Here is a 10,775-nt window from a genome sequence, read left to right as displayed (position 1 = left end):
AGTTCCTATGGTATGGTAGCCCATGCATAGTGATTAAAATATGGTTAATAAGTACTAAGCACATCAAGTAATACCTGAGGATTACACAGATGGCACCTGTCTTTGTCAGTTTCCACCTATCCCAGGTTCTTCCCCAAGGAAAGCAGTCTTTTTTTTTTTTTTTTTTTTTTTTTTTAACTCCAAGGGCCTCTGGAAGGGCTGGGACACAACTTTGCCTGATTAGACTTACACTTTGGTAACAAAGCTGGTTGTCGTTTCCTCGAAGCCTCTGAGCTTCTGCCCAGGCATTTGGGCACCCACCTCAGCTAGGGAGACCGCTGTGGCGTGAGGACAGTGCACGCGAAGCTGAGCGGCTTGCTGTGTTTGAGGGTGCTACACTCAGTCACATCCAGTCTCTGCACTGAACAAAGAAGTGGCGGCGGTGTATGCTGAGATGAAGCAGGTTCTCTCACCGTGAGTCCCAGGCTCATCATCCCGAGTCCTGAGTGTACCCTTCCTGGTAGGACGGCCCGGGGGAAGATGAGAGCAAACTGCGCATCGTATCGTATCGTATCGTATCGTATCATATCGTATCGTATCGTATCGTATCGTATCGTATCCTATCGTATCCTATCGTATCTCACATCAGACTGTTGCAGGCAGCTTGAGTTAGATAGAAATATTACAGGCAGTCAGACAGGGCCAGGCCCTCAAGGAGACAAGATGAAAGAAAAGGTGACCTTGTTGGGCTGGGGAGATGGCTTAGTAGAATAACTGCTTCCCTGACAAGTGCAAGGGTCTAAATTCAATCCCCAGTTCTGAAAAAAAAAAAAAAAAAAAAAAAAAAAAAAAAAAATCCCAAAAACCAAAGTGACCTTGCAACTTGGAAGAGACAGACACTCCCCTATGGGCCACACCTCAAGACCAAAACAAAAAGAGGAAGCACAGCTACATACTTCCCTAGGGATGGGCATTAGGGATTGATAATCCTAAATAGGTATCAATCACTTTAAAAGAGCCCAAATGAGTCACTAGCCCATCCCCCAACAGGAGGAGACCTTGTCCTGTATTCATGCCCCCTTGCTACATGACTCACTTCCTCATTTGGTCCTGAATTTAATCAATTTTTACCTGAGCAATGGTGCTTATAATCTCATTGGTTGGCTGAAGTTTTGTCCCACCTCATGTCCACTTAATCGAGTTCCCATGTTCTCCACCACCTTAGACCCACCTCACCACATGGTTTTCCCCATATAAGTCCCTGGAAGAGACAACTACCTGGGGACTACCTGCTCCAGCCCCTCTCCTGTCCCTCTCTCAGACAGGAGCTTTCTTTTCCTCAATAAATATATTCTGCCCATAACCTCCGTTTGTTCCTAAAATTCATTCTTGGTTTTAGAGAACACGAGCTCTTGCAGGTCAGGTCCAGAGATCATTTTTCCTATGTCATTTGGAGGTTCCCTGTATCATTTGGAGGTCACCTACCCAAGATCAGTTTTTCTCCCTGTATCAATATCATCCTTTTATCGTGGATGGAATGCAGCTGGTGACCCATGGAATGCCATAGTAAATCAGGTATGGCCTATGGGAAAGGCTGGGTAGTTGTTTCAGACTGAATTGGATTATGTTTTTGGTAAGTCAGGAACAGTCTGTTCTATGCTTCAGTTTTTTGAATATCTATATTATTATTCTAATGGTTCCTCTAAGCATGACCAGGCTTTGGAAGACTGATCCAGTCTCTCAAGGGATAGGCCAGTAAGTGGCTTGCAGGGAAGACCATAAACTTCTAGACATACTGAATAAGAATGCTATATTCATGGCCAGCCAGATAGCTCAGGGACTAGAGCACCTGTTTAGGGAGAGCACGGCGGCCCGGGTTCAATCCCCGTGTGCCATGCCAGCCCTGCCCCTGGGGCACACTGAGGCTGTGACTGAGACTGGGCGTGGTGGTGCACACCTGTAATCCCAGTGCTTGGCAGGCTGAAAACCGGAGGATCACTATGAGTCCAGTCTGTGTAGTGAGACCCTGTAGACTCTGTACTAAATACATTTTTAAAAAAGAAAGAGGGGCCGGGGAGATGGCTCAGTAGGATAAGCGCTTGACTGGCAAACTCAAGGATCTGAGTTCAATTCCCAGTTCCACCAAAAATAAATAAATAAAAACGAAAGAATGCTATATTCCCATTGACGAAAGCTGATTTAAAAAACCAAAGCAAGGGCTGGTGAGATGGCTCAGTGGTCTAAAGCACCTACTTAGAACAAGCTAAGCTAAGCAAAGCACAGGGACCGCGGTTCAATCCCCAGCACCACATGCCAGCCAGCCCCACCCCCTGGTGGGCTGAGCTGGCCACACACACACAAAATAAATACAAAATAAATAAAATTAAAAAAAAAAAAAACCAAGCAAGATGCTCATTAAATGTTTTGCTCAAGTTCACATACTTCTTTTGGCCTCACCCCTTTCATTATCACCCAGCAGAGGCAGGACCTTTGCAAACCTTATCTAGCAAAACTGTCATTCTAGTTCTCTATTTTGTAATCTCCAGAGCAACAGAACTGGCCACTCTCTGGGAAGGAAATCTCTTCCTCAATCCTTAATTGCATCCGACAGGTTTTTTTCTGGAGCCACTGTTTTTTTTTTTGTTTTGTTTTGTTTTTGCAGAACCAGGGATTGAGCTCAGGCCCTTGTGCTTGCCAGGGAAGCACTTATTCTACTGAGCCATCTCCCCAGCCCCATGGAGCCACTGTTTTTTGGAACATGGAAGTTCAGGTATGACCACTGGGACTCTGGCAAGGGCAGGTGGTTCCTTGCTTTCTGCTGGATGCAGCGACTCTTCTGCTCACCAGCCATTGGTCACATTCCTGCCCAAAGAGCTGCAGTGCATGTCCTCTTGCTGCTCCGCAGCATTCCTTCATGGGAGCCAAATGCTCCTACTCTTAAGAAGTACTGCATGAAGCCTTACTGCAGCTTCTAGTAGAGTTAGTCTCACGTGCTGGGTGAGGGAACGTGACATTTACCATAATGGGCATTGGCTGGGGCTGGGGAGATGGCTCAGTGGAATAAGCACTTCCCTGGCAAGCACAAGGGCCTGAGTTCAATACCCAGTTCTGCCAAAAAAAAAAAAAAAAAAAAAAAAAAAAAAAAAAGAAAAAAAAAAAAAGAAAAAAGAATGGATAGTGGCTTACTTCTGGGAAGGGCTCTGTTATATGATCAGAAAGTGTCTGAGCTCATCGACTACACTGAGATGTCCGCTTGATTTGCTGCCGGGCAGGGTGTCCCTTGATCTTGGCCCCACCACTGTGGTAGTTATGGCTTAGGGACCTCTAACACAAAGTCATGTGCTGCAGCATAATAGTGACTCTTCGCCCATCACAGCACCCTTGAAGCGGTTGCTGGGAACTGCAGCAATCTTCCCCCTCAGCATTAGATTGACCTTGAAACTGAAATAAAGGAAGAAGATTTTGAAAGATGCTGATGGAGGGATGAGATCTGGTATCCTAGAGACAAAGGGGGCATGTTTTAGAGACCCCAATATGCTGGGTCATTAGAGCTGGGGGTCAGTGCTTGGTGTCTGTGACTCCTGAGCCAGCTGTCACCAAAGGAAAACTCGTTGTCTGAGCTGTCACTGATGTTTTTCTTTTTTTTGTGGAACCAGGGATTGAACTCAGGCCTTCGCGCTTGCCAGGGAAGTTCTTATTCCACTGAGCCATCTCCCTGGCCCCAAATACCGATGCTCTTCTCAGCACCAGTGTCAGGCCCTGGAGCACTGGGCCACTCAAGTAGATCCGAGACTAGTCCTTCCGCTGTCATTGTGCTTCTTTCTGCCATCACTGGAACAATGATGTGGACCGTTTGAGATACCTGGCGTTGCTTGGACCCTTGGCTACAGTTAAGGTATTTTCTGACAACTCTTTCCTGTGGTCCAGTGTCCCTTGTACTGTTCTGCTGTGACTGCTCTGAGGTGGCTTCAGGGTGGGATCTGTCTGTGACGCTGGTGACACTTCTAGGAGAGGCTTCTAGTGTCATCTCATTGAGGTCGGGGATAAATACCAGCTTTGCATCTAAAATATTGACAGTTGGTTCAGTTTGTTGTATCCACAGAGAGAGGTTTGCTAATTTCTCCTCACACATGGTAGAAAAGTGGTTGAGGAGCTACATGGTGTGCACCACGAATTGGTTTAGAAATTCCACTGTCTTTCTGCATGTGGGCACCTTGGTCAGGTCTACACCGACCCCATGAGCGGGAGCCCACCCTCATCCATCTCCTCCGTGACTTCCCCCACAGGCTTCTCTCTGATGGAGCCTGCCCAACACCAAGGGGAAGTTTTTCTTTAAAAATTTATTCATGTAAGATATAAAAATAATTTTATTTATTTATTTATTTTTAAATTTTATTTATTTATTTGCGTGTGTGTGTGTGTGTGTGTGTGTGTGGCCAGCTCTGCCCACCAGGGGGCGGGGCTGGCTGGCATGTGGTGCTGGGGGATTGAACTGCGGTCCCTGTGCTCTGCTAAGTTTGTTCTAAGTAGGTGCTTTACACCACTGAGCCATCTCACCAGACCATAAAAATCATTTTATTTTATTTTATTTTTTTAAATTTTTATTTGTGTGTGTACGTGTGTGGCCAGCTCAGCCCACCAGGGGGCGGGGCTGGCTGGCATGTGGTGCTGGGGGATTGAACGCGGTCCCTGTGCTTTGCTAAGCTTCTTCTAAGTAGGTGCTTTAGACCACTGAGCCATCTCTCCAGCCCATAAAAATCATTTTAAAAAACCAAACACAGAAGTTCCAGCAATAACAGTAGTCTCAGACCCCACCCCCCTCTAGTCTTGTTCTCCAGGGACAAACATTTTTGTTTTACTATTTCTTTTAATATGTATTTTTATATTCTGAATGGAAAAATATGGGCTGAAATTGCTCACTTTATCTAGGTATGCATCTGTTCACCTATCAGTAGAGTAGATGAGAATTTAACTTTCGTTCATGTCACGCCCGAGTGCTCCCACCCCAACGTCTGCTCTCTTTCTGTGTGGCTAGAACTTGAGGTAGCACAATATTCTGGATAGTATTCTAACTGCTTAGGTTTGAACCTCAGTTGTGTGACCTTGATCAAAGTACTTAAGCTCTGTGCTTTATTTTTTAATCTTTAAAGCAGGAAAAAAAAATCTTTAAAGCAGGACTTGACGTAGGACCACACAGACTGGTAGGGCCACTGAATGAGTCTCCACGGGGAGCAGTTAAGTTGGCATATATTGTTCCATAAATGTTAGCTCAGTTAAAAACTTCTGATGGGGCCGGGGAGCTGGCTCAGTAGAATAGGCACTTGCCTGGCAAGCACAAGGGCCTGAGTTCCATCCCCGGTTCTGCCAAAAAAACAAACAAACCCAAAACAAAACAAACTTCTGGTTAAATCAAGATTTCATGTTTAGAGTACCAACCCTCCCCCCAAAAAAAGCCACCCCAAAAAACCAAATATTAGTTTTTACTGATAATTGCTCATTTTCCCTAATTGTTTAAATTTTATTTTCCTTAAATTAATAATTGCATTGTTTTTCAGTTTTCTTTCTTTCTTTTTTTTTTTTTTAGTTTAGCACTGTTTATTTGTGATCTCAGCTGTGGTCGTAGCTGCTGTGAGTCAGCCTGTACTCAAAGCATAACATGCTCTTCCATTCCTCTTGTCCAGCACAGAAGGGTCTTCCAGGAGGCACACCAACAGAACAAGGGACTCCGATGATGCCAGCTTCCATGATGGTGCCATCCGGAGAGGGGGAGGGTCATGGCACATTCAACCGCGGCTTCCAGAGGTTTGGAAAAAGGAGCCTTTGGGGGCCCAGCCTGCCTGGCATTTTGATGCTGTCGGTGTGAGTTTTGCATTCCATAATGGTGTTGGGAGGTAGGTTAAGCACGCGCCGAAGTGTGTCCCGGATTCCGGCTGTGGTTAATTGGTCACTGGCAGTCTTATTCCATATGGAAATAATGTCCTCCTGGAAGCGGACAGAGACCACAGCCCCACAGATCTCCTCCCCGACCATGAACTGTTCTCCCAGCAAGGCCAGGATGAGATTCGCCCAGCACCGGGAGGCCAAGCCCTTCCGCAGCCGAATGATCCACTTGCCACCATTTTTATTTGCATCATCCTCCCACATGGGTTTAATTCCTTCTTTGAAGAGATGGAAGTCACTGTGTCCTGTCAGGTCCCCTGGACGTACCTTGTGGCTAGAAAACCTCCAGAACTGCTCCACAGAGGCAAAGGTGCCGATCTGCTTGATATTCTGTTCAAGGTCTGTGAGCTGGTGGGACGGCCTGGGGTTCTCCTGGAGTACCAGAAAGTGTGGTTGTACTGCAAGGGATGTTCTGCCGGTCCAGGGACAACAGCCTCCTCTTGCTGCTGCTCTGACTCTTGTCTCGTTGTTTTTTCCTTCTCACCATCTTTCTGTGTGCTGTTTTCTTCATTCTGATCATGGTCTCCACTGTCATCATCTTTCAAGGCGTTGAATTTGTTGTTCATCCTCTCGCCGCCGCTGTCGCCACTCCTTTCTTTCTTTCTTTCTTTTCTTTTTTTTTTTTGCAGAACCGAGGATTGAACTCAGGCCCTTGCACTTGCCAGGGAAGCACTTATTCCACTGAGCCATCTCCCCGGCCCCTGCATTGTTTTTTTTTACTTGCTTAGTTCTTTTGTATACCCATTAGTAATTTCCAAATTTTTTGAAAATCTCTTAATGTAAAAAAAAAAAAAAATCAAATAGTCCATCAGCTCCGTCTTCCTCCAGGAACCCTCTTCCAGGGACCTTCTGCTCCCTCATGTGCTTTCTCAGCTGCTCGCTTTGTCACCCGCACCACACTCTTCTTAGAACTGCCATCTACCATCAGGCTTGTAATTCCTCTGCCTCCCAGCCGTGTTGCATCCCATTTTCCTAATCCTGTGTCTTCCTTTTCCTTGCTGAGTCCTCTTTGTGGTAGAATATGCCATGCAGAGAAAAGCACGTAGAAGGAGCAATTCATAGAACCCTGAGGGCCTCAAGATACCTATTTTCTACCCAGCAGTAGGGTCAGAGGGGAGGACTTTAAGATTCTACTATTTAGTGTGCAAAATTTTAGGTTTTTGCTTTAAGATTTGTGCTTTGCTGGGGAGATGGCTCAGCAGGATAAACGCTTCCCTGGCAAGTGCAAGGGCCTGAGTTCAATCCCCAGTTCCGCCCCCCCCCAAAAAAAAAACCAAACAAACAAAAAAGTTTTGTGCTTCGTTCTGTTTCTTATAGGCCTATGTCTTTAAGGCTGAAATTTTCTTTAGTTCTCTCTCTGGAAATAAGGATACTGTGGCATTGTTGGAAGAATTAGGGGACTAAACACACGCAAACTACTTAGCCCGTGCCCTGCACATAGTAAATGCTCAGAGAACTGGAACTGGGATACATCCTGTCAATATTAACATTCTCAGCCTGCTGAACGCAGGCGTGCAGGCCGTCCAAAGACAGGAGCAGCGTGCAAGAGCCGGCAGCGCTGTTTCATTGCAGTGACCCCGCCTTTGGGAGGACACAGAAAAAAGGATGTGCTTCAAGCTTTGTGGTGAAAGTGAGCGCACGTATGACTGTCTTGTGATGTGAAGGAAAAAGGATCTTTATATTTGATCTTGTAGTATAATGTCTCTGCTCCCTCACGCTCTATTCAGAATACACGCTCTATTCAGAAAAAGAGACTACTCCTTTTCCTTAACCTTGGTGAATTCTGTGCTAAAAATATTGCCTTCCCATTTGGTGCCGTGAAATGTCATCCTTGCTGAACACACATACCAAATGCTGCGTGCGGATCCTCCACCCAGAACACCATGAAGCTCGATCCTCCTCGGCTTCACGGCACGCACCTCAACGGAGTATCCTGCGGCACCAAGTCTCGTGTGTTATATTAGTCATGAGAACAAAAACCTCATCTATTATGAAGAAAGTAGCTTTGGGCCAAAATCTCCAAACTTCCAAGTTGATAGATTTTCCCCATTACAAGTAAGAGTTGGAAGGGCTGGTGAGCTAGCTCAGCGGCCCAAGCACCTGCTTTGGCAAGTGCCGGCACCAGGGTTTGCTTCCAAGTCCTGCAGGCCAAGGCAGTCCTAGGGTATGCTGAGCAGTGACACAGTCTGGGCGCGGTGGCGCACGTCTGTAATCCCAGCACGGGGGAGGCTGAAAACAGGAGGATCATCACGAGTCCGATCTGCATAGTGAGACCCTGTACCAAGTACACAAATGAAAAAAAAAATGAAGAAAGAGTTGGGCCAGGGAGATTGCTCAGTGGCTTAAGCACCTGCCTGGCAAGCGCAAGGTCCTGAGTTCGATCCCTTGCGCACACACACGCACACACACACACCAAAAACCCAAGAAAGAGTTACAGAATTTTCAGATGATCTAATATAGTTACATTATTTTATAGAAAGTAGAAGACCAAAGAAATGGAAATGACTTAGCCAAGGCAATACTAGATACTAGTATATCCCTCGATCTTCTCTAATCACAGGCTTGCAAGCTACTGGCCTATCCAATGTGATTACTTATACTTGAGAAATAGAAGATCCCACTGAGTGGACTGATTATAGACTATCAGCTACCATCCAGAGAATGTTTATTTATTTATTTATTTATTTATTTATTTGTGTGTGTGTGGGGCAGCTCAGCCCACCAGGGGGTGGGGCTGGCTGGCATGTGGTGCTGGGGAATTGAACCGTGGTCCCTTTGCTTTGCTAAGCTTGTTCTAAGTAGGTGCTTTAGACCACTGAGCCATCTCACCGGCCCCGGGCCATCTCACCAGCCCCCAGAGAATGTTTAAACATAAGAATTCCTGGGTCACATTCTCTGAAGTTTCATGTTCAGTGGGACCCTCAGAATCAATTTATTTAGTTGTTATTATAGGTGATTCTGGTAGGAGGGGGCAGATAACCCAAATTGGAAAGCTAATTTTTAAAAAATTGTATTGGGTTCAGGGTCTCACTACGCAGCTTGGACTCATAGTGATCCTCCTGTTTTCAGCCTCCCAGGGGCTGAGATTACAGGCCTGTTCCACCTTGCCTGTCGAGTGGCCAGCTCAGTGCACCCAGGGGCGGGGGCGGCGAGGCATGTGGTGCCAGGGATCCAATCCCAGTCCCTGGGTTTGCCTAAGCAGGTGCTTAGTCTGCCGAGCTGTCTTGCCTGCCCTGGAAAGCTAGTCCTGACAGATGCTGGTGTCCTATGCTCTGCTCCTTACTGAGGTTGGCCGATGCTAACTTCCAGCCAATGAGCAGATAACCACAGGAGACCCACGTCAGGAGAAGCCCTGAGCCACCAGCCCTGCGAATCAGCATGGGGCGGTGGAGCCAGCAGAGGTGGCAGCTGGCGCTGTCCTTGCCAATACAGATCAATCTGCAGTGCAAGCCCATCCAGGAGGAGAACAGAAAGTGACCCCGAAGCACTAGGCCTCAGCTCTGGGGTGGGACAGCCGCTAAATCAGTTTGGCAACTTGACCTCACTTAGGAAAATATCGTTTTAAAACAAAATATGTCATTTTAAGTATTTTAAAAAGAATATTTGAGAGAACACAATTTTAAAAATGTACATAGAAAATGTAACAGAATCATCATGAATAATAGACAAAGATGGCAGAGTGCATTTTATCATGTTTTTCAAAATAAGAGATGGAAAGGCTCTTTGAAACCTTTTACTGAAGGGGTTTTAGACATATTAGGGGATGCAACCTTCCCCGAATAACTTCAGCTCTCTGGTGAAGGTTCTCCATGAATATAGAAGGCTCCCAACTTATGAACATTCGAGTTGTGAAGTTTCACTGAGGCAACAGACCTTGCATTACATCCGCAGATGGAAACAAATCGTGGAAGCAGCTTATATGTCTCGCGGACATTGTCATAGTGGTGCGGCTTCGTACTTACTGTACAGTGTGTTTCTGTAGTACAGTACAGCTGGGGACTTTAGATTTTGTCTGTGTTTAGTTTTTTTTAATCCTTTATATTGTATGTTTGTGTCAAAGGTGTATAAGATTCTCTTTGTCAGATTTCCAAACAAATCCAACTTATCAATGTTCTAGAATGAAACTCATTCATGAGTTTGGGATTTAATGTACCAGATCTCTTGCATTTGTTGTTTTCCTGTTTTATTTTACTGTTTATTTTACTTTATTTTTTTTGGCGGAACCGAGGATTGAACTCAGGCACTTGTGCTTGCCAGGGAAGTGCTTATTCTACTGAGCCATCTCCCTGGCCTCTCTTTCTGTTTTAAAATAAGACTCTAATTTTACTTTAGGGAGTGACTCTTACATGCTCTATGTACATGTTTCCCATTCATGGGTTCCAAGTGAGGCACGTGGTCCGCATTTGGCCAATCAGAGCCTTCTGTCCTTAGCCGCGATAATCATGTCAGACAGGCATTAGGTCAGTGAATATCAGCCTGAACTTCTGCTAGAACTGCTGGAAAAAAGTAGTTTCCAGTCTTTTTGCTGGGCCATGGTAGACCCACAAGACTTATGTTGGAGCTGCTGGTAGGTAGTTTTCTAGCATGGAAGAAGAGACTGATTTGGGAAGAAGTCAACAAGAAAGAAAATAGAGCCAAGAGTCAGATGATGACAGGCTTATACATTTATTTTTATTAATTTTTTTGTGTATTTGGCACAGGGTCTCACTATGAAGTTTGGACTGGTAGTGATCCTCCTGTATTCAGCCTCTCCAGTGCTGGGATTGCAGGCATGTGCCACCATGCCAGAATCAGGGGCAGCCTAGCGCACCTGAGGGTGGGGCTGGCACGGCCTGTGGTGCCCGGGCTCAAATCCT

The 10,775-nt window shown here is 45.9% G+C and overlaps 2 pseudogenes; both read right to left on the bottom strand.

Annotated features, from left to right (window-relative positions):
- Positions 1-3,499: 3,499 nt before the first annotated feature.
- Positions 3,500-4,242, bottom strand: LOC101586300 (annotated as a pseudogene).
- A 1,509-nt stretch (positions 4,243-5,751) lies between these two features.
- Positions 5,752-6,485, bottom strand: LOC101562920 (annotated as a pseudogene).
- Between the last annotated feature and the right edge of the window lie 4,290 nt (positions 6,486-10,775).

The sequence above is a fragment of the Octodon degus genome, unplaced genomic scaffold (genome assembly GCF_000260255.1).
Source record: "Octodon degus isolate 3935 unplaced genomic scaffold, OctDeg1.0 scaffold00010, whole genome shotgun sequence".
Classification (NCBI taxonomy): domain Eukaryota; kingdom Metazoa; phylum Chordata; class Mammalia; order Rodentia; family Octodontidae; genus Octodon; species Octodon degus.
This window is presented reverse-complemented; position numbering and strand designations above follow the sequence as displayed.